Here is a 25,459-nt window from a genome sequence, read left to right as displayed (position 1 = left end):
ATTATAACTGGAAGAGATTAAGGCTAGAGGCAGGACTCCAGCTAGGAGAGAGCTTGCAGTAATTCAGGTAAGATATAATAGTAACCTGCCTTGGATAGTGGCAGGAGGAAAGAGGAGGATAAATCTGAAAACCAAGTTAAGAAGCAGAACATGAAAGATTGAATATGGGAGGTAGGAGGGCGAATTTATAGATTCTGACGTGGCCACTGAAATAGGGTTTGACTTAATGTCATGTTACTCTGAGGTGCCTTTAAGACACCCAAAAGGAGACGTACCAAAGAGACAGATGAATATATAGATCAGTATAAAGAGATTGATAAAAGGCATGATGCCCTATAAATACAAAACATCTATGAACATTTTTTGCACTGACAAAATGCAGAGAATAAAAATTGGATATACAAAAATGACAGCGACAATATCCTGTGAAATGAGCTCAGGAGTTTGAGTTCATTTAGAGTTGCTGGTTGAGGGCTGCTGGGGGCATGCTACCTTGACAACTGATGGCTAACTTTCCTCTCTCTCAGTAGTGGTGATTTTCCCCTATGTTTCTATTTCTTTGAGCATTTATATAGGAATTTAAGATAAAAGGGAATTAAATGTATGAGCTTAAACTGTGACTGCACAGACACCATTTTAACAAGTGTCAATGTTCAGATTATCTAAAAGATAAGATCTGGTAAAATCAAAACAAGGTTTAGAGGAAGATGGATACAGGAGGAAGTCAGGTCACTCGGGTACAAAGCAGAGAATCAGCAACATTTTCTACTTACTGATGTAGATAAAAGCTCCGAGTCTCCCCAAAGGGCCTCACTGGTGGAAGTTGTACGTAAGTCTAATTAGGTGAGGGTCAGATAAAACTTTCTCACAGCTCAACTGCCTCCTTCAAGCCCAATCTTACATGCATAAAACTAAGGAAGTTCTTCACTCAGACTATTCTGGATGTGTGTGAGGGCCCACTTCGTGTGAGCTGGGACAGTGCAGAAATTAAAAGCATGGACATTACTGTCAGACAGTCTGGGTTTAAATTCTAGCTCTGCCATTTGCTACCTGTGTGACCTTGGGCAAGTTACCTCTCTGTGCCTTAGTTTCCTAATGTGTAAGAATAATACCAACCTCCTACTCTTATTACAGAGATTAAATTAATTCATACTGTGAAATGCTTAGAACAAGCACTTGATAATTGTTCACCTGAAATAAGGGTTTCCCCCCATTTCGGTGGTCTAAAATATAACTACAGAGAACATACAATGCAACACTCAAAAGAAATATGAGGTCCAGAGAGCATACAATACAGTAGTATTCTGAGTAGTCAAGAATTAGCTCCTCATTTAACTTTCTCAGACTCCTCAGAAACACAGGCTCATCAAAGTACACCCCTAAATTCAAAGCAGCATTACAGAACAAGGCTCAGTTGCCCAGACATCCCTGGGAGTCATGCACACAGGCCCTCGGGCAAGCGACAGGATCAATTCTCCAGCCATCTTAAAACTTCAGTCCCAGAGTAAATCATACAGCCTTTTCAGGGGCATCCCTTCATTCGGCAAATACTGAATGACACTGGGCCACTAGGCACTAGGAATACTGTCGTGAACAAGGTGGCCATCATCTGTGCCTACATGGAATTCACCATAGCAGGGTGAGAGGGGACAAACGACTACTTAAACACGACTACTTAAACAAGAAGTAATTTTGTTGCAACTTTGATAAGTATTTTGCAAAAGCAATGTACTGAATGTTAAGAGAGCATAAATTCAGAGAGGCTTGTTCTATTCTGATGGATCAGGGAAAACTTCTCTGACAAAGTGATATTTAAACTAAGAGCTGAAGGATTAGTAGAAAGTCACAGATGGAAAAGAAAAGGGAGGAAACAAAAGGAGAGATGAGACTTCTAGGTATAAGGATAAGCACAAGCAAAGAGCCTAAGAAAGGTTCTGGAATTCCCTCATTATACAAGGCTTGACAATTAAGTTCACAAACTTGCCACAGTGCACTTACATTGTCAGCACAAACAGCTCGGTAAGGTTTCATAGCCTTGGTGTATCAGTGTTTCACAATTGTGTTTGTGTCGATGTGTGGTGGTATCTTGCTGAGTGGCATTCATTATTGTCGTTGCGAGTTTTTGTATGCCTTTGCAAGAATGTCTGAGCTTAAATTAGAGCAATGAACAAACATTAAATTTCTTGTTAAACTTGGCAAGAGTGGAAGTGAAATCAGGGACATATTAGTCCAAGTTTATGGGGATAATACCATAAATGGATTAAACGTTTTTCTGAGGGGAGAGAATGTGTCACTGATGAAGAGAGGTCAGGGTGGCCAGTAACGAGGAGAACTGACAAAAACATGGCAAAAATTCATTGAATTGTGCATCAAAATAGTCAGCTGACTGTGAGAAGCATAGCAGGCCAAGCAAACGTCGGTAGAAAAACAGGAAAATCCTCACTGAAAATCTTGGCATGAGAAAGGCTGTGTGCAAAAATGGTCCCAAAGGAGCTTACCAATGAACAAAAGCAAAGGAGGGTCCAAGTTTGCCAAGACCTTTGGGTGATGAAACATGGGTGCACCAATATGACCCTGAAACAAAGCATCAAAGTGCACGATGGAAGTCAGCCAATTCTCCACGACCAAAAAAGTTCCGTCAGTCCAAATCAAGAGTTAAAACAATGTTGCTAAACTTTTTTGATATCAGAGGGCTTATTCATTATAAATTTGTACCAAATGGACAGTTAACCAAGTTTACTATTTGAAAGTGCTGAAAAGTCTGCATGAAAAAGTTAGATGACCGGAACTTTTTGCCAATTATTCATGGCTCTTGCATCACAACAATGCACCAGCTCACACGCCACTGTCTGTGAGGGAGTTTTTAGCCAGTAAACAAATAGCTGTACTGGAACACCCTCCCTACTCACCTGATCTGGCCCCCTATGACTTCTTTCTTTATCTGAAGATAAAGGAAATATTGAAAGAAAGACATTTTGAGGACATCAAGGGTAATATGATGACAGCTCTGATGGCCATTCCAGAAAGAGTTCCAAAATTGCTTTGAAGGGTGGACTAGGCGCTGGCATCGGTGCTTAGCTTCCCAAGGGGAGTACTTCGAAGGTGACCATAGTGATATTCAGCAATGAGGTGTGTAGCACTTTTTCTAGGATGAGTTCACGAATTTAATTGTCAGACCTTTGTATACCTACCCTTAGCAATTACCCTGCAACATTTTAGCACCCCACACAGAGGGTCAATAGATGCAACAATCTGAAGTGCTTTTTACCCTACCCATTCTACCATACATAGTTCACCTACTCTGTCCTAACAAATTCTGCTCACCATCTCTTCGAGAGATTGATCCAATTTAAGTCCTAACTTGAAATATACATTTATGTCATGCAAGCTATTTATGCCTTTGCCAAAAAAACAAATTAATTTAAAAAATAATTTTAAATAAAATTTCTACTATCAAGGAAAACAAGCACCTTAATCTTAGTCAATAATTTGATATTGATTTTTTGATACTGATATATTCAAAATACTTTCAAAAATATTAATGCATCTAAAATACCCATAAATACCTCAAAATTCTTAACTCCCAATTATTCATGTTTTTAATCTCTACAGTTTACACTGAGCATAGGTTTTTACTATATCCTCTCAGAAAAAATTAAAATTTTGATGGCATTCCGTTCATTCAAATTGTTCCCTATGTTTACTAGCAATATTATTCAATCACACTTTAAAGTGGCTTACCCATCAATGAGCATGGATTGATATAATTCATGCTTTACAGCCCACTAAAAGAAGTATAGTAAAATAGAAAAACTGAAAATCCTATCTCAAAATGAATTATGTTAATATTTTTAGCTGCCTTTAAATTTACATAGCTTCATTCTCCTAATGGAATTTTCCAAGACTTAAGAGAGTAGCAGTGTCTTATAATGAAAAATCTGTCCTAGATGTTGAAAATACAGCCCCACCTCAGTAAGTGAACTAAAATAAAGGGAGGCTGATCCCAGACTTTAGAGAATAATGTGAAAATACACATGCCACTCTACTTTCCACGGGAACCGCTCTGGCCAAGGTCACCAATAACCTCCATGTCAAGGACTTCAATCGACACTCCTTGGTTCTCCTTACTTGGCTTCTCAGCAGCACAAAGCGCTGTCTGCCTAACCTAAAACCCTCTCTTGCCTTGGCTTCCACGATACTGCCCTCCACCACTCTGCCATTTCTCAGTTTCCCTTGCTGGGGACTCTCATCACCCTCTTTTTGACCTTTAAAACTAGTTTATCAGTGGTCCTGACACTCTTCTCATATTACTGTCTCCAAAAATTACTAGGTTTTACAAAGCTTCTGGTTTATATTACCTCTACACTTCTAAAGTGTGTAGAAAAAGATGAAACATTCAGACAGAGATGTATTTTCTTTATGCATAGTGGATAAACAAATTATCATTTTAAATGGGATAATAAGTATGGATACAATTATATAATATATATGGATACAGTTATATATTACATAAATTAAATCTTACATCTTTATTGCTTCTTAGGAAAGGAAGACAGGACTTTCTTATTGTGAAATATTTGTGCAAGGGAATGAGATTTTGAAGCTACTGTATATATCATATTAATAGTCCCTCCATTCTGACTCATTTTTAGGAATAAGGGTGGTGAGTAATGAAAGTGGTGTAAGTGTTCCAGATGTGATGATGAGTCTGTGACAGATGCTGGAAACGTGAGTAACCCAGTTTTACTCATAAAGTGAAATACTTTAGAAATTCTGAAAAGAATTCTGAAAAGAATTCTGAAAAGTGGTAATAGGACTAAACCCTCCAATCTGGGGCCACAACATTCATTTTAGAAAATATTCAAAGGAAAAGAGACCATTTATTAGAAAAATGCAAAGGAATTTAAAACATCGATATTGTTTTGGCTGAGTATTATCGTCCCTTTTTTGCAAAAGCACAAAAATTTCCTTGCTTTCCCATGTATTTCTATAGTTTATATTTTGATTCGTTGGTCTATTTATCTATTTTACAATTAATACTGCATCATTTAAAATTCCTATAGCTGAATATGGTTTTATAATTAGGAAGGCAAATCCCTCCTCATTATTCCTATTTTCCAAAATTGTTTTCTAATTCTTAGCTTGTATGGCAAAGCTTCAAGTGTTTAAGTGTTGGGTTGTCGGAAAAGTCACTACGCATTTTTGCAACCAAAAACAGAAAAAATACGTCATGACTTTTCCAACAACTCAATATATTAGATATTTGTTCCTCATAAAATTTTAAACTATGTTAAAATTGTTTTCTGTTTCTTAATTATAAAGGATGTTGGATTTTATCAACTATCAATTTGATCTTTTTTATTTTTCACACTATACGTTACATTTACAGATTTTTTAGTTTTGACCCACTTTGCATTCCTCTTGCTATTTATCAGTTTCTGTCACTGGCTCATTTTGACCTTTAAAACTAAGTTCATCAGTGGTCCTGGCAGTCTTCTCATGGTACCATCTTACTAGATGATGCTTTCATCCACCTCTGTGAATCTTATTAGCAAATATATATTCTCTAGTTTTCCCCTGATTTATATTTTCTGACTACTGAAGCCCAAATCCCAATATTAGATTTACAAATGTTTTTTAGTATTTGGAGGTCTTTACAAAAACACACTGCTCAGGGGCTAGGGAGCAGTGTGCAAGGCATCTTCTTGCTCTGTAATCCTTCTCTAAGCACTGACTGCAGACTATGGAAGGGTAGAAACCTTACCCAGTACTGTGTCTCCAGCACCTCTAGCAAAGTCTGATACACAAAAAGAATTCAATAAACACTGCACAAATATCGAATGACTACATACCAAGTGCACACACTCAATGGAGTTTTCATGAATTCTGATTTGAAATATGCTACCCACCTGTTCTGTCCACCTGTCAGCTTGACCTCGTGTGTCTCCTCTGTCCCACCACCTCCTGCCCAACCTGACAAGAACAGATGCCACTCCTGCTCATTCACATATAGGATTACATGAAGCATAGCAGCAGTTCAGAGAAGGGACAGGGGTTAACAATCCAAGTGAAATATTCACTGGCTAAAAAAACCTTCAACAAGTATGCATCATCTTTAATTGCAATTATACATTGCTAAAAATTGACCCAGAAAGACTGCTATAATCTTTTGTGTAGCTCACTAAAGAAGTCTAAGTGAAGAGGGCTGTGTAACAGCCATTTAACAACAAAATCAGAGAGTAAAGCTATAAGCCTGTGAATTACGTAAGAATATGGGGATATGAGCATGTTTGATGTATTAGCTGGTAAACTTTTCAAAACTGTGCCCTGCTCCACTCCAGGGAACTCAGCCAAGAGCAACTTGGCTTTGAAGGTAGCAGGTGTTGCCCTGGGTGCAGAGGGTGATGGGGAGAGACCAACAGCTGGGCCTCCCATGGAAGGTCAGGGGCAGAAACTAATACGCTGCTTGGGTCTACTCAAGGGAGTTATGAGACACCATGCAGTGTCTGAACTTCGCTTGGCTCCCAAAAGGCACCTAGTGAAGTCAGAGGGTGAACACCACGATCACCCCTCTGAGTGGTCAACACCCCAGTCCCGTTTGTTCCTTAACCTCTCGCTTGCCTGGCCTCTGCTCACGGGACCTCAGCAGCATCTATGGTGACTAAAACTACAATGAGTTCCTCAGTCTTAATGAGATACTCCGTCAAAATCATGCCTGAAGGTGAGCTCTAAAGCTCAGGAGATGCTGCCAGTAACCACAACTATCACCTCTGAACCAAGCCTTACTGCTCCAATGCTTAGGAAAATCTTTTTGTTCTTTTGGGGGGAAACTAATCCATTAATTTTTCCAGGGGTTGGGAGCAGACTTTTCCTTGGCTTGTGTTAGGTGCTCAGCACTAATTAGCTTTCTGGATAATCTGATCCCATGTTCTTCCCTTCTTCCAGATGTGTGTGTGTGTGTGTGTGTGTGTGTGTGTGTGTGTGTGTCGGGGAGTTCTTCTGAAGTCCTCTTTCCTTGTTTTCCAGGGTTCCAATAGATTTTAATGTAGTTGGCATTTCACGTGGCTTTAAGAGATGAGCAGAAGCTTGGGCTCAGTTGACCGAGAGTCAACGCATACTGGAGAGCCACTGCCAGCAGTGGTTCCCAAATGAGGCTGTCACTGAAACCACCTAGGGTTCTCATTAGAAGATACAGAATCTTTTTCTTAGCTCAACTCTAGATATTCTGATTAGTTTTCCCAAGAGAGTGAGTTTGGGAATCTTGTGTTTTTATCTAATGTTTGGTGACTGTCTTGCAGTCAAGAAAAGAATCATTTGAGAACCATGGTTCTCCATGATTTCTAATGATGGATACACTATAATTAACTAAGCCTTTATTTTTAGGCATTTTGCTTAGTTTGATTCCAATTATTCACAAACCTAAGTGCTACAATGAACGTCTTTTTATGTTAACCTTTCAATATACCTCTATATCATTTTGATAAATGCCTAGATGTAGAATCAAAAGCAGAGACTTCTAATTCTTTTCGTCAAACTGCCTTCAAGGTAGGGTCTACCACAGACAGCTCCCAACGGCAGCACACGATAGTGTCTATTTCCTTACCTCTCTGCCTAGCTATGATAGTACTATTTTTTAATCTGTGCTAATTTTAGAGGTGAAATAACATCTTATTGCTGAGTTATTTTATGATTGTAAAAATACTCATTCAATAAATATTTTTTGATCACTTATCAGGGCCTGTGAACAATGTGAGCAAAAACAAACATGATTCTTACTCTCACTTGCCATAGAAAGTGTCATTAACTCAATAATCAAGTAAGTAAACCTACTAAATGGTACTCATTATCATCACTGTGATAAATGGTGCTATTAGATCTTATAAAGAAGAGACTTGACCTATTTAGAAATGTCAGAGAAAGCTCCTCTGAGAACTGAAGTTAACAATAAAGATAATGATGATAACTCACACAGACATAGCACTTACTATATGCCAGGCTCAGTTCTAAGCTCATCAGATATGTTAATGTGTTGACTTTATGAGGAGGTACTACTATTATCTCCATTTCACATGTGAGAAAACTAAGTCAGTTTAAGAAATCTGTCCGGTGTCACATACTTACTAGTAAAATAAGAGTCAGGATTCAAACGCATGTAGTCAGCCTGAGTCATTACGACTAACCATTATGTTATATCGCCTCCCGGGTAATATTCCTGAATTCTGTGCCCCATCAGAAGGGATGATGGGCTGCATTGCTCCAAAGAAATGGTGCACAAGCTCCTCCCTCTGGCTGTCAGAGCTGCAGCCGTTGCTCCACAACCCCCAGAGTACCTACGTAACTAAGGTGCTGGAGAAGGAAGAGAATTTTCCTTGTTTTTACCTTAGTAATCGCCAGACCGTCCATCTTGATTTCTTGGTAATCATCTCTGTAGTATGACACATTTGAACACTAAGCACCACTGTTTTGTGAGGATGGGGGTGGAGGGGGGAGGGAATCCATTGATTTCTGATTTTTAAACCTTTCCATCTAAGACAGTTGCCTCTTGTAACAACACAGGCCTGATTCCCTAGGCTGGCAATCTATTTTTATAATGTACTTGCATGTATGGTAGGCCTGTAAACACTAAGGATGGATTACTTTAAACATGGTAAAAGGAGACGAGGCATTAGAAACAAGGGAACTATAAAAGCTTAAAACCAAAGATCCTTAATCCTCTGTAAGTCTGCCAAACTTTTTGAAAGTTTAAACAAGCACGCTCGTGAGGAAAATCCACTCACTGCAGGCCCTAAATGAGTGCCTAAATAAGTGAGCTAAACTCTGTAACAGATAGTTGAGCAAACATGCACTACTCCCACAAATAAAGCACAGGAGTCCTCGTTATCCAGATGCTCGTTAACCATGACCCTATCTATAATGATGATTGTGGAGAGAGGCAAAAACTGGCATACACAAAAATATTCACCAATGAGATGATCAGTATGCACTCAAACGCCCCCCACCCCCCACCAAATACTAGTGTCTACTTCTGAGAACCTGTTTATGTCACCTTCTCTGATTTTTGGGTGCTGCAAACACCTGACCACATAAAAGTAGGATGGATGTAAACTGAAACTAAAAACGTTTCCAAAAATGCAGGATTTGAAGAACTTGCTGAAAAATGCTAGGTAACTACTTTAATCAAATTCAAAGCCATTTAAACAAATTAACGTCTGGCAGACTTAGACAAGCAGCTAGCAAATGTGAAGAACTCTCAAAGATAATACAGTTGACACTTAAAAAAAAGAATAAATAAAATCTCCAAGAGAGGCCCTTGAGAAAACTAAAGAAGCAAAGAAATATTTTTGCAAAAACATCCCGCTTCCTGACCTGGCTGAATGAAATGAAACTGGTGAAGGATACTGCATTTTGCTTTTATACAATTTTGTCAGGAAAACTATACCTCCCAACGAGCACTCAAGACATTTCTTGTTCCTTCAAAGGATTACCACAGACCTTCAATTACATAAACTTTTTAAAACATAAGATTAAAAAAAAACTATCAATAATTTTTGGCGTGCTTTTTTTTTTTTACTTGAAGCCTGTACAGTATCAGAGATAAAAATGAAATTCATGGGTCGGCTGCATGGCGCCTTGGTTAGGAGTTGGCTTGGGACGCCAGCTCTGAGCAGCAGGGACCCCAGTTTGGATCCCACATGGGCCAGTGACACTGCGCCCTCTACAGCTAAGATGGTGAACAACTCGACCTGGAGCTGGGCTGCCATGAGTCGCCAGCAACAGCGTAGGCTGCAGTGGGGCTGGCCGGCAGCGGGCATGAGCTTTCATGAGCTGCTGTGAACCGCTGCAAGCGACTGCCTCACCTGGGAAGAGTGCAATGATAATACCAACATGGGCCAGTGAAGCAATGTCCTCCACAACTAGATTGAAGAACAAAAGGACAGCAACTTGTCTACTCCCCTTCTCCGATTCCCCAACGCTGTTCCCCTCTCTCAATTCCCCAATAAAATCTTTTTTAAAAAAATGAAATTCATGCCACAACAAGGATGAACTCTGAAGACATTATGCTAAGTGAAATAAGGCAGACACAAAGGAACAAATACTGTATGATTCCACTTATATACTGAGTTACCCGGAAGTGTCAAATTCAAAGACACAGAAAGTTTAATAGTAGTAACCTGGGTCTGGGGGAGAGTGAAATAGGGAGTTATTGCTTAATGGGTACATTAAATTTTCAATTTTGGATAATGAAAAAATTCTGGAGATGGATAAGTGGTGATGGTGGCACAACAATGTTCAATGTAAATGTACTTAATGCCATTGAACTGTACACTTAAAAATGGTTAAATGGGGGGCCGGCCAAGTGGCTCAGTTGGTAGGAATGCGGGCTCTGAAAAACAGGGCTGCCGGTTCGATTCCCACATGCACCAATAAGCTGGGCCAGTAAGCTGCGCCCTCAGCTAAGATGGTGAACAACAGCTCAACCTGGAGCTGAGCTGCCATGAGTCGCTAGCGATGACCTAGGCTGCAGTGGGCTGCCGGGAGCCACCGGGAGCGGCCATCCAATGGCCGGCAACCGTCTCAGCTGGGAAGAGCGCAATGATTATAATACCAACATGCGCCAGTGAAGTGGCATCCTCCACAACTAGACTGAAGAACAGAAGGACAACTTGGCTGTTCCCCTTCCTCAATTCCCCAACACTGTTCCCCTCCCCCAACTCCCCCAATAAAATCTTTTAAAAAAATGATTAAATGGTAAGTTTTGTTAGTATATTTTATCACAATTTTAAAAAAACCATAGTAAAGCAGAATAAAATGTAATTTCCTTGACCTTAAAAAGAAAAAAAAAGGCCTGTGCAATGAAGGGTTAATTCAGCAGGTAGGGTTGCTCAAAACCTGTCCATTCAAAGAAAGACTTCTAAATTCATGCAGTATCTTGCCTGTATTTTTGTATGCCTCAGGCTTTGGGCCACGTTGTGTCAGTTTTTGCCCTCTATGGAACTGGAGACTCGGTAGCTAAGGTTAGTCACATGAGCCTAAAATAAAATAAAAACCCTGGACACTAAGGCTCTGGTGAGCTTTCCCGATTGGCAATATTTCACGTTTTGTCACATACTGTTGCTGGGAACATTAACTGTGTCCTCATGTGAGTCACTGGGAGGGCACACCAGGAGTCTTATGCCTGGTTTCTCCTGGGCTTCATCCGTCTGTCTTTTCCCTTGGCTGGTTTTAATCTATATTCTTTCACTGTAATTAACTGTAACCATGAGTCTAACAGCTTTCTGAGTTCTGTGAGTCCTTCTCGCCTGGGAATGTGGTCTTGGGGATCTCCAACACAAAGCCCCAATCAAGTCCCCTCACTAACTACACAATTTTTGTCCCTACTTTAAGTGCTTCACTTTAAATACCCTTTCACTGCCAGTTATCCTCAGCTAACAAGGGCCTCCCTTATACTGCTTCATCAATGATCCTTAGTAGATGGATAAGGAAGAGTTCAGACTTACGAGAATAGTTGTTCTCAGCCCCAGTGCTCTACCATGGGTGACTTCTGATAAACTCCCATTTGTAACTAGTTACAAAGCACCAAAGTGTATAAACTGTTTACTTGTCAGTGGATTTACATTACTGCGGATTTAAGGTTTTGCCTATAGTAAGTAACATTACTCTCCATCAAAGGCTCCAAACAGCCAGAGATGTCCAATTTCTCAACATAGATCTGGATCCTGCCTGCGAGGCTAACCTCTCAAGCCTAATTCCTTCCCATTCGAAAGCTGAGCTCTAACTATATTAAACTCATTCTAGTTATCCAAAACAAAGTATCTCAACTCCAGATCTTTACAAATACTGCCCTTTTATTTATTTTTTTTCCTGATTAAACACCTTCCTATGCAATCTTTCCAACTTGATTTAGAGCAAGGTTTCTCACTCCTTGGCACTATTGAGATTTTGGGCTGAATAATTCTTTGTTGGTGTGTGTGGGGGATTGTCCTGTGCATAGATAGGGTATTTTTCAATCTCCCTCCCTGGCCTCTACCCACTGAATGTCAATAGCACACTCTCCCCGCTCAAGTTGTGACAACCCAAGGTGTTTCTACCCCACCTTGGTTTGAACCACTGATTTAGAATAATTTCTTCAACCTCCCTTCCCCATTCTACCACCACCAAGACTTGGTTAGATGCCACTCCATTTGCTCTCCTTGGGACCCTATGATACTCTACTATAAAGTGTTAACTGCTTGGTCATAAGGCTTATGGTGTTATTAATTATTATAATCTCAGCTCCTAGCCAAGTGCCTGGCACATAATGAGGCTTCAATAAATACTTGTGGATCGACTGAATGAATAGGATCAGAGTATGCAGAGTAATGTGGGCATTACAGAGAGAAAACAATGCTGAGTAAAGGCAAGAAGGTGGGGAATTCGGGGTGTATAGAGAACAGCACATACTTTCATTTGCTTAAAAATAGAGTAAGTTAAGGAAAGTAGCAAGATATGAATTCAGAAAAATAGGCTGTAACAGAGAATTACAAAGGTCAAATTAAAGAGCCAGAACTTTATTGGGAAGGAGAAATCAGGGGACTGAAACAGACATTTGTTACAGTCCCATCCACATACGTAATTCATGAGTTTATGTATTATCAAGAATGAGTTCACATATTACCCTGGCAAAAATGAGGTAGCACAACCTCTGCTGTTTCTTTGGTCAACTGCTATCCTGTACAGCCAAGCTCTGTGTGCTGAAAGCCAATGTGTGAAAATGTGTAAATTGTAGAGTCTGGCATGCACTTAAGGAAATCAATCACTCCCACAAACATTGACTCTAGAGTGTTGATTAGATTACAAATGTCCAACTTTTAGTGTGCTGAACTGAGATTCAGCAGCTGTGGGCTGCAAGTCCCTTCACCAATCTTCATTCATTTGTTTATTTATACAACGCCAATAACTGAACATCACAGTAAGTCCTCGCTTAAGGTCAACAGCTTCTGCGACTTGCAGCAAAACAACTTATAATGAAACCAATGTTACCATAGGCTAATTGATATAAACAAGTTAAGTTGCTACAGCATCTCGTTATAACGAAACATCATTCAATATGACCTGCTGTATTCTCTTCCAAGCACTGTGCTCAGTGCCAGAGATGCATATTAAATAAGGCAAATGTGATCTCTATTCCCACTGAGTTTAAACTCCAGCAAAAAATGTGTACAATTAAAAAAGTAATCATAAAACAGTGTGGCATGAGTTACAGTGAGGAAGTCACTAGAACTTCAGGTTCTTCATCAGTAAAATAAAGGGGTTGAATGGTGGTCTCTGAGGAGCTTCTCAGACCTAACATTTACTTCAAGTCTAATAGTATAGAAAAATTGAAAAACTTTCCAAATTGATAAACATTTCCTTCCATTTTATAGAAGGCCACAGATAACAGAAAGGCTAAAAAATGAATCTAATATACTGTGGAACTGTAAGGATTTTAGTATACAAAAATTGGGTACACAGAAGAAAAGAAGACATCTTTATTAAGACAATAGAGACACAGACAAGGGTTCACATCTATCACCTTTAACTAGTTGATGGGCAAAATAGCAACACAAACATCATTAAAAAAATGAAAATACTGTAGGAAAATCTATGTTCCAATGACTTGGTATTTCACCTGAATCTCTTACAAATATTATGATAATCCATAATAAGGTATATTTCCACAATAGATATTTCATATACTTATTCATTAAAAAAGAGTAATCATATTCTATGTACAATAAATTGTAAAACTGTACTAGATGCTACAGCATAGCAACTATAAATCAGACACGGGTACTGACTTTAAGAGGCTCAGAGTTTCGTGGTAAGCTTAATGAAGGAGTAAAGCATTTTACAGAATTCTTTGTACGAACATCAGAAAATTAATATCATATGCAACACATCATATAACCAAGGTATTCACAAGATCTGGCCCACTCAGTACCTATTTACATTTAATGGCTGTTTACTCAGATTTATATGTGAAGTAGATGGTTATTTCTGAGTACCCACAGACTGTTAAGAGATTTTAATAATACTTTTTCCCCCAAAAGGTGTGCTTATAATGTGTGTGTGTGTGTGTGTGTGTGTGTGTGTGTGTGTGTGTGTGTTATAAATGGGTTGAGAAATTTGGCTTGTTGCCGGCAGGACGCCTCTGGGTGAGCAGTGTTTAAGCTGTCCAGAGCATCAATCTACTCAAGGTGAACACAGATCACGAAGAATGCTTAATTTATGAGATCTCAGAGTAGCAGACTGAAGCCTGAACATTACTTTCTGAACTACCATAACACAAAGATGAGGTAAAAAACTCACAAAGCAAGCCTGTGATTCCCAGTTTCCCTTCATTTTGAGTTAAGCGCTATCATTTTGCAGATGGTAACAGGGCTAACCTCCTCAGCCGCCAATACTGATGCAACCAAAGAAAATAGTAAACTTCAGATTATCATCAGCTCCATGTTTGAAAATATATTAAATTATCCTATAGCAAAAGAAGGAGACGTGCCTCCCAGGTATACCCTAGATGTGTGTGCAATCTAATGTAAGTGGCGCCCACTTGTCAATGTTGCTGTTAATGTTAATGAGAAGGTATGGTAAGCACCTAATGTAGCATCCAGCACTTCTAAGAAGAAAAGACCCAAATCTCTTAGTGATCTGCAAAGTCCATTCTGAACTTCCCCATTCCATATCTAAACTAAAATCCATTAATAAATATTAGATGACCCCCCTTTTATATTCATATTTATTTTGTGTTTTGTTGCTAAAACTTCCTTTTTAATCAGTATTTTCTCTCAAAGCAGAGAGGATGTGGTGCTTAATACCTGTTAGGTATGTAATACACTATAACTGATAATCCTTTCATCAAATAAAACTTTGAGAAATGAGTATGTGTGCCCATAAAAAGCACAATATGAGGTCAGACAATTAAGTTTGTGAACTCATTCTAGAAAAAGTGCTACATACCTCATTGCTGAATATCACTATGGTCACCTTTGAAGTACTCCCCTTGGGAAGCTATGCACCAATGCCAGTGTCTAGTCCACCCTTGAAAGCAATTTTGGAACTCTTTTTCTGGAATGGCCATCAGAGCTGTCACTATATTACCCTTGATGGCCTGAATGTCATCAAAACGTCTTTCTTTCAATATTTCCTTTATCTTTGGGTAAACAAAGAAGTCACTGGGAGCCAGATCAGGTGAATAGGGAGGGTGTTCCAATACAGTTATTTATTTACTGGCTAAAAACTCCCTCACAGACAGTGCCATGTGAGGTGGTGCATTGTCATGATGCAAGAGCCATGAATTGTTGGTGAAAAGTTCAGGTTGTTTAACTTTTTCATGCAGCCTTTTCAGCACTTCCAAATAGCAAACTTGGTTAACTGTTTGTCCAGTTGGTACAAATTCATAATGAATAATTCCTCTGATATCAAAAAAGGTTAGCAACATCGTCGCAACAAGTTCATGGACTTAATTGTCAGACCTCCTATAAATGGTAGTCTTATTCCAGCCCCAAACTGGAAACAACTCAAAATCAGGAGACTGGACTAAAAATTGTTGCATATTCATCCAATAGACAGCAATAAAAAAGAACATACTACTGACACACACAACTATAATAAATAAACTTCAGAAATATTATGCTCAGTGAAAGACGCCAGGCACATCAGAATACTTATTGTATATTCCATGTATATGAATTTCAAGAACAGGCAAAACAACCTACAGTGATAGGTGCCAGAACACTGGTTACCTCCAGAGGGTAAGTATTGACTAGGAAGGGGCATATGGAAACTTTCTAGGGTAAAGAAAGTGATTTACATTTTACTTGGTGGTGTTCATATGGTGTATACATATGTAAGAATTTATTTTTCAATACAAGGCTTTTATTGCATCTTTAAAATATCACAAATAAGTCTGAGGAATCATCCGACATATTGCTGTTTCTGTAGCTGGACAACTTAGATCTTATTCAGCAGCCTCCTGAAATGTTGTTTTTTTCAGAAACATAGATGCCATCCAAATATTTTTCTGATATCCTTGTTTTTAACTTCTGTGACTTGTTGAATCAAAGCAGTTGAATTTGATACATGTTCAGTGTCTTTCATCTAAACCCTGCAAATGTATTTTTCACCTAAGAAATTTCAGAGTTCAACAAAAGAACCATTTTCCTGAATAACGATGTTGATGGGGAAGTGAGCATACACAGACCTCATCTTGTTAATGGACGCCCAATGTAATACTCTTGATCATGCTCTGTACATGACTACAGATAGTGCCAACAATAGCCAGTTTCTGTCTATTTCCCCATCATTTGTCAACCCAGAGCTTTTTCTTTTTCTTTCCAAGGAGACTGAGTTCTACATTGATCTGATTGAAGTCCCTTCACTGGGTGCCACACAATAACTGTATGTCCCTTCGGAGTGATGTTAATATCTTCTGGACGTCCATAGTCTGACTGCTGAGAATGGTCTTCATTCTCGCAGTAGATGCAGAAAAGAGCCATATTAAAAAATTTATCAATCTAGATACACTTTTAAGATTTGTGCATTTTACTGTCTGTAAATTATATCTCAGTTAAAAAAAAAAGGCTCAAGATGCAGAGGCCATAACTGGAGTATGGTTTTCAAATGTAGGTGGTTCAACCATAAAAACCACTCTATTACTAAACTATACAGTCTCATGAAGGTAAACCCAAGGGAAATGAACAGGAACTTGAAATAACAAAGCCTGGTTACATTCACTGCCTGACATACTCGTCTCATTTGCGTTAGTACTTTGCTCCTTGGATGCCATGCAGTGTCATCATGTCTTACAAGTACCACTATTTCTTTAGTGTCATTAATTGATCTTCTCTGAGTACTCAGATATCCCAGCTGTTTTCAATATCCTATTTCTTGTCTTGGTTTCCCAGAATAGATGTTGTAATAAATAATGCTTCATCTCATGTTGAGAGAGAGGGTTTTAAATTAATTTGCCAAAAATGATTCACTAGGAGCCAATTCGTAAATAGATCAATTCACTGAATATATCAAATTTATACTTTTTCATTTATTAAAGATTTCAATAGAACTTTAGTATCTGCTTCATAGCATTTTAAGAACTATTGAATGTGTAAAAAGCAAAGAGCTGTAGTTTAGTTTTCCTATAAACATATTCTTCATGAATATATTCAATAAATGTGAATATATTCTTTATAATGATTATATTCATGAATATATCCTCCTTATGAATATATTCATGAATATAGTCTTCACTGCCCTACAGGGAAAACATTTTAATGCAGTTTTAAATTAATGAATATCAATATATTCATGACCATTTTCATAAGTTTATTCATATTCATGAGCTATGTTCTTCACCATATTGGGCATTTGTGAATCTGGCTTAAAATTTAATGAATACCAATATATTCATTAAGATTATATTCATATTTTCAACAGCATATATTCATATTCATGCTCTGTACTCTTGATCATAGTGGAAAATTTTTGAGCTCAACTCAGAATTTAATGAATATCAATAGATTCATTAAGAATATATTCATCAAAATATAATCATATTAATTGTATATATTCAAGCAGAGTATATTCACAAGGCAACTAACACACCCAATAATTTTAACCTTTGACAAAATGAACATTCCTTAAAACAGTGCTAAGAAGAACAGATTTGTTTTTATTGGTGAATTGGCATACTTCCTTCTAGGAAAGCTTTTATCTTCAAGCACACAAGCCCCATAATTTACCCAGTGAAACTCATTTGGGCATGCACCAGTGGTGTCCAGTAATTCCCAGATCTCACAGGCTTTGCAGTATCTCTGTTGTTCTTTTTTTTCTTTTTTTAAAAGATTTTATTGGGGAACTGGGGGAGGGGAACAGATGAGTCGCTGTCCTTTTGTTCTTCAGTCTAGGTGTGGAGGACGTCGCTTCACTGGCCCATGTTGGTATTATTATTGCGCTCTTCCCTGGTGAGACAGATCGGTTGCTGGCCACTGGACGGCCGCTCACGGCGGCTGTTGGCAGCTCACGCTGGCTGCTGGCCGCTCACGCCGGCTGCCAGCCACTCACAGTAGCTTATGGCAGCCCACTGCAGCTTCACTGCAGCCATTGCCGGCGACTCACAGCAGCCCAGCTCCAGGTCAAGCTGTTGTTTGCCATCTTAGCTGTAGAGGGCGCAGTGTCACTGGCCCTAATGTGGGATCCGAACTGGGGCTCTACTGCTCACAGCTGGCATCCCAAGCCAACTCTTACCCAACGCGCCACTCGGCTAGCCCATCTCTGTTTTTCTTGTTTTACTCTAACACACTGATATGGGATATATACAGGACTAACAGGTTTTTTGTCTGAATGTGAGAACTTCTCCCAGCAGTCCCATCAGGTGATTGTTATCCTCTCTCTACCTTTTATGTATCATTTCTGTTCTACTTTTTAGAATTGTTTTGGTTTCACTGGGTAAATCCTGCTGCTTGGAGATAAAAGATGGAAGTATGTTTTTCATCAATTTTTTTTTCAAAAATTGAATGAATAAACATAACACGAAATCCCAAAGAGCTTAGAAATTTAATTTAAACAAAACCCAAAAGGACTAGAATAATAATTTCATAATTTTCAAATGTTTAAGGCATTTTCCTCTTTATGTGTGACTTAAAAATTTTAATATGTAAATATTACAATAATGCGATCATAGAAAAAATTCTGGTGCAGCCTTTTTCCTAATTTTTTATTATCAAACAATAATAAAAGTTGATAGACTAGTAAAATGATCACCCATATAATGTCCACATAATCAATATTGTTAATGAATTGTTATACTGTAAATTTTAAATATTTTGGTTTTTTCTAATACCAGATCATTGTAAAATATTCAGCAAAAAAAGATACAGCAAAAGCTACAACACAGATGGACCTTGAAAACATTATCCTAAGTGAAATAATCATGTCATAAAGGACCACACATTTCATTTATATGAAATGGGTAAAATAGACAAATCTTTAGAGACAGAACGTAGATTCGTAGCTGCTAACGACTAGGAGTGAGAGGGATATTGTAAGTAAATACTAATGACTACCAGGTTTCTTTTTAGGGTGATGAAAAAGTTCTCAAATTGATTGTGGGTGATCAGGTTGCAAAACTCTATACTAAAAACCAGTGAATTGTACAGCTTTAATAGGTGTATTTGGGGTATGTGAAATATATCTTAAAGTTGATATTAAAAACAATTATAGTTAAATCAGTTGACTTTAAAGGAGTTCCCCAAGGTAGGTTTGAGCAACAAAAGCAAGATGCAGAAAAATGTACGTATAATTTCATTTTTGTAAAAGTGACAAAACTGCATACATGAATATATGTGTGCATGTAATTATATGAGCATGGAATAAATATGGAAGGATACATACTCTGTTGTCAACATGGGTTACCCAGATGGGGGTGCTAATGTGGGGAGAGGGGGACTAGAGGGGAAGGAAGTACTAGCAAAGCAATACAGGGGCTGTTTAGATAAACTGCACTTAAAAAGAAGCCCACGATGTGTCATGTCTGCAACTTAGTTTCAGACAGTTCAGTAAGAAAGTGTGTGTGCATACATATATAACTTCATATACACATGTATACATGCACATAAAGATGGACAGATAAAGTAAATATGATCAAATGTTAATATAATAGTTTATTGTATATATCATACACAGCTACTTCTCAATTTTGAAATAGTTTTATGAACAGACAGCCAAGTTTTCTTGCAATTATTTTTAAAGGCTATTTTGAGTGCATTAAGAAAAGAGACATTACAATTTGCAGATTATCATTCTACAGATTATCATTTTAGTGTACTGATAAATCCCATTATGAAGAATTCATGGGCGCTCTACTGAAAAGAACACTTGCTTATCAAGGCACAGGGCAGGCTTATCCCATGCACAGTGGCACACAAGACTGGAGGAACTAATCCCACTAACACCATGAGATGAGACCACTAGAACGCAGACCACGTTTTTGATGTTGCAATCCTAACTTCAGAGCTGGGCTACCAAATGCTGTGGTGATCCCACCACTGGTTTATTCATACATTAGAATCTTCTATTAAAACAGACTAACCCTCAGGGGGGTGACCAGGGAAATGGTCACTCCAGTCCCTATTCTCTTGCCTATCATATTTCCCAGCGACAGAAAGAACAGGAGGTTGGGCACTGGCCATTAGGGACAGGGTCCTATTAGAAAAAAAAGGAATTTTCTTTGGGCTTAAGAATTTAAAAAAAGAAATCTCTTTGAATGTATCTCTAAATGTTAAGTTAGAAAGAAAAATATGGTTTACTTTAAAAAAAAAAGGGCTTTACAAAAAGAAAATAGACTTAAAATGCATCTATCTGCCTTTAATTGTGCCTTTGCAAATTTTTAAGACTGGAACATATAACCTATAAAATCTATAAACTGTAATCTTCTACCTCTCATTCTGAGGACACCTAGTGACATCAGCCTGCTAAAGCTACTCTGCAACTTCCAAGCCTCAATTCACCTACCCCTCACCACTAAAAAAATGTCAAAGCAGCCAGATAATGCTAGGTATTTTTAATCCAAAAAGGCTCCCCAAGGTATCCACTGAGGCCATCAGTCTCCTATGAGAGGAATGTGAGGTTGTCCCTCACAACGTGGTCTGTCAGCAGCCACCCGAAGGCCAGGCAGGCTCCGCTGAGCAGGTGTTAAGTCACGGTTTCAGTACGTTAACCCTGAGTGATAACCCTTATACTCTGACCCATCTGCGTGTACAACCAAAGTAAAAATCCACCTGATACAGATATTTTAGAATGAAATAAGACATATTTAAAAATTTGTAAGCTGTAAAGTGTTAATGTTACAAACATAAGAACTGGCTCTTCAGATTATTGGTGGAGAAAAATCAACCCAAGTCATGGCGGTTTTTTTTTTAAAGCCCTTTTAACTTTCAGAACCTAGAATGGAACAAAAAGTGAGTACCCAGTAGAAATCCCTGCAGAATGTACTTTTTCCTAAATGTAAAAAAATCCCCTTATTTCCTCATTAAACAAGTAATACGTGACAATTTTTTGTTAATTGGAAAATAACATAAAAGCCATGTCACGCTACCTAATAGACATTCACTGTTAATATTCTGGTATCATCTTCTAGTCTTTTATTCGTATATGGGGTCAGTTTGTTTCCTTTTAAACAAAGTTGTAATCAAACTAAATATTACTATTTATATCCTATTATCTTAAGCGTTTCCCATGTTGTACAATCACTTGCTATATATTATTCCATCAGCTGTAACTCAGAATAAGCTGAACATATATAATGGAATTACTGACAGTTTCATAACAAGTCTCTGAAATATTTAGTTAGAGATAAACATATGAAGAATTCCAGGCTTCTAAAAGCTAAACTTAATTTCTGGCAAGCATGCTGGTAATTATAACAGAAAGCCAAATATTATGGAGTCCTTTTTTTAGACTAAGCAATCTTACCACTCAGCATACATAATCACTAAAATACTTCCAGCATAATGATATCTGCTCAGCTACTGGCAACCATAAATGTCCCTGAAAGCCAGAGAAATGTAAAACTTCTCTAATATGATTTGCAAAATGAAAATTATATCTGAGAAAACTGAAGAATAAAACTGGTCAAAAACACACTATATATCCTGAGAAAATACATACTCATATACATTTCCACCTATAAGAAGTAGCTATATAAATCATCACAAAAAAACAATAATGAAAATTTTCATCTACTTAATAGTCTGAGTTCATATAAGCACATCAAATTATTTTCAAATTCTATACGAAATCACTGAGGGTAAATTATTTATATATTTTTTAAAAATATTTTTTCCTACCCCGATAAAAGCAGGAAATAAGAAAACACTCAAAAAACAAACTGATGGGAGTATGCCAAAGGGACAAAGGAGCCAACTCAAAGAGCTCCCAATGGCCAAAGCTACAACAATTTAAGCAACAAATAAAATAATACTGAATTATAAACCAAAGTACAAAATAAATATCCATGAGTCCATGTTGATATAAATGACTAAGTGAGAACAGACAAATCTACTTATAGAAAGATTCCAAATAAATTATGTCAATACTACCTCCTCAAGAAGGTGGAGCATAGCTTCCTACCCTTGTGTGGGCTGTACACATAGTGATTTCCTTCCAAAAAGTAAAGTATGGGGCAGGGGGGGCAGGTACTTTACAGTGTAAAAACCTGACAAACACTACCTCAGCCAAGTGATCAAGGCATCAACAGCGATAATTCACATGGACAGCCATGTACCATTTATATGATGTGATGAGAATGACATTTTATCTCTGTGGTCTTCCTCCCAAGAACCCATAATCCCCATCTAACCATAAGAAATATATCCGACAAACCCAAATTGAGGGACAGTCTCCATTTTACAGAATACACTCATACTCCTCAACGCTATCAAGATCATCAAAAACAAAGTCAGAAAAACTGCCACAGCTTACAGGAGTCTAAGAGGGCATGATAACTAAAGGTACTGTGGTATGGTGGGTGGGATCCTGGACAGAAAACGGACATTAGGTAAAAACTAAAGAAATCTGACTAAAGTATGGACTCTTGTTAATAATCATGTATCACTATTGCTTCATTAATTATAACAGATGTGCCATACTAATGTAAGATACCAACAGGGGAAACTGGGTATGGGAGCTCGCAGTACAATCTTCATAACTTTTCTGGAAATCTAAAACTATTCCAGAATTATGTATGATTGAAATGGATCTAGAGGTATGGACAGATCATACACCTATCTAAGTTTTAAGAGAGCAGGGACTTTGTTCTTTTCACTACTTTACACTCCACTGTGAGAACACCTCCTGGCACTCAATAAACATTTTTGGAATGAATAAATGAACATACATGTTTTGTGACACTGGTTTTATTTCTATAGTTCCATCCACAAAAAGGATACAGTCACTCATTAATGGAGCCATTCAACAAACATTTATTATATCTTTACTATAATCTAAAAACTATGCTGGATGTTGGGAATTCAAAAACTTAAAATAAGACATATGAAATGCACATTCTAACTGTGAGGAAGGAAGTTGATAATGATAGATGGTAATGATAGAAAATGATTACGTACAAGGTGCTTGCTTTGGGTATCATAGGAGTACATACCAAGGGCAACCAGCTCGGCATGAAATGGTAAGTGGCAAAGGATTCGTAAGCAAAGAAAGTCAAGCAGGACCAAACCAGCTGATGGGAGATAGTGCTATGACAGAGGATTATAGGAGAGACCTACTGAGGATGGTCAGGAAAGGCCTTTCTGAAAGTGATTCTTAAGCTGAGAACTGAGAACTACAAAGAAGCAAGTCATAGGAAGCGGAGTGGGGGGCAAATCATACGCAAAGAACACTAAGTATAAAGATGCTGAAGTAGGAAAGTGTCTTAATGCCTAGACAATACTTTCTGTATAAAACCTGAGATGAAAACGTTGGTATATAAACATGTTAGTGCCTGAAGGAGTTCTTCACAAACACCTCCAAGGCTTACAGAAGCAGTAACTTCAACCTGTTTAGCACCTCCTAGAGATGTACGAAAGGGATTTGTTTCTTTAAACTTTGTAGAACAACATATATAGATAGATAGATAGATACACACACATACATATATATACACACACACACATATATACACACATACATATATACAGAGGGGGCCAAAAAATGTATACATTTTAAGAAAGGAAAACTATTAAAATTGTAATACTCAATATAGACCGATAACAAAAGATGAATACAAGTCACGTTTGACTTCTGCAATTACAAGAGGCGCTCAAAATGGTTACCATCAGCGCAGACACGTCTGATGATGGCGAATTACTGCTTGAGCAATGTTGACCAAAGTGTCCACCTGTGTACCTTGTTTTGGCACTCCCGGTATATAAACACCAAGACCCCAGACAGTCAGTGATTAGGATGGCACTGGGAAAATTAATCAGTGGGGATACATCAGAATAAAAAACTTAGAAGGAGCTTTCCAACTTCGCCTACTCCCATGGCCCTCACTAACAGCCCCAAATTCCTCTGTGCTGTGCCTTCTCTTCCGAGCTCACCCAGACTCAGGAAGTTGAGGCTCTGTCCTTTCGTACTTCAGTTATGCAATGTAACAAGTCTGCAAAACAGCAACGACAACTGAGGACACAATGTGGCTTCTGTCACTCAGGGGAAGTAAAACTGTGGAATCCTACCTACAAGGACTAGAAAATTACATAAAAAAGAAATAAGTAATAAATTCCCCTTCATATAATAGGTACTAGGCAAAATTGCTTTTACATATGAATAATTGCAGCAATAAACACCAATAAAGCAGGAGTAATGGCATCATTAAGAACAGCCAAATAATTCAGGCAATGAACAGACCACCGGTGGTCCCCAGAATCAGTCTACTTCACCATTACTGAGAACAGACCATTACGAATAAATGAAAACCACAGGAAATGCTCATTTTCTCAAGATTTGTGTGCTTATGGAGAGGTCAACTGCTGTGGATTCCAGGAGAGAATGTATTTCTAGTGTTTATGGTCCTGTGAGGATGGGCAATGAGTAACTGATTGGAAATCAGAGCGAAAGAGAAAAGGAAATGTGTCAAATGTCAACTCAGAGCCAGCACAGTAAAATGTTCTGTGATAATTCAGTATATAGAACACTGACCCAAATATCTTCACTGATGAAACCATCTCTGACACACAAGTTAAAGGGTCAACATGTATTAAGCCTCAGATACAATGTGCTGCAATCCACTGTGGAGGGAATTCTGGGGAAATAAAACATAAAACACATGTCAAATCTCTTTAAGACTGAGGTCCAAAGATGGCAAACCAATTGGTCTAGAACAGTGGTTCTCAACCTTCCTAAAGCCACGACCCCTTAATACAGTTCCTCATGTTGTGGTGACCCCCAACCATAAAATCATTTTCGTTGCTACTCTATAACTGTAATTTTGCTACTGTTATGAATCGTAATGTAAATATCTTTTTGTTTTCCGATGGTCTTAGGCGACCCCTGTGAAAGGGTCATTCGACCCCCAAAGGGATCGCGACCCACAGGTTGAGAACCGCTGCTCTAGAATATAAATGAGCATTTTATCATAAAAACAAGTCTATACATAAAGTAATTAGGCTCTCAGGCCACCCACAAAAATCTCAATTAGCTCACTCTGCTGACCAGAAGTATAGAATGCTACTATATAACACAGCCAACTAGAGTTTTCATTATTGTTTCTATGAGAAAAAGCAATCCAAGTTACCACAGATGGCAAACCCTGACTCCTTTGGAGGCATCAAAGCCCTACCCAGCAACAACCCCAAGGTGTCAGGGCAGCATCGGGGTCATTAAAGCCGACTTACTAATCCTCTTCTACAGGGGCTATTTGAACTTAAAATAATTAAAATGAAGTATAATT

General features: G+C 38.2%; 1 protein-coding gene across 3 annotated transcripts in view; it reads right to left on the bottom strand.

Moving 5' to 3' along the window:
* KIAA1958 (KIAA1958 ortholog) overlaps positions 1 to 25,459 on the bottom strand; it is a 128,830-nt gene that overhangs the window by 80,567 nt on the left and 22,804 nt on the right. Inside the window, exon 3 of one of the 3 annotated variants that reach the window (XM_019635859.1) lies at positions 24,709 to 24,811. The exons of the other annotated variants lie outside the window; for them this stretch is intronic. The gene's annotated coding sequence lies outside the window, so the exon portion shown is untranslated. The remainder of the gene's footprint in view (positions 1 to 24,708; positions 24,812 to 25,459) is intronic. 3 annotated transcript variants of the gene reach the window in all.

The sequence above is a fragment of the Hipposideros armiger genome, unplaced genomic scaffold (genome assembly GCF_001890085.2).
Source record: "Hipposideros armiger isolate ML-2016 unplaced genomic scaffold, ASM189008v1 scaffold_24, whole genome shotgun sequence".
In the NCBI taxonomy this organism is placed as follows: Eukaryota; Metazoa; Chordata; class Mammalia; order Chiroptera; family Hipposideridae; genus Hipposideros; species Hipposideros armiger.
Note: the sequence above shows the minus strand (reverse complement) of the source record. Positions and strands in the feature narration are given on the sequence as shown.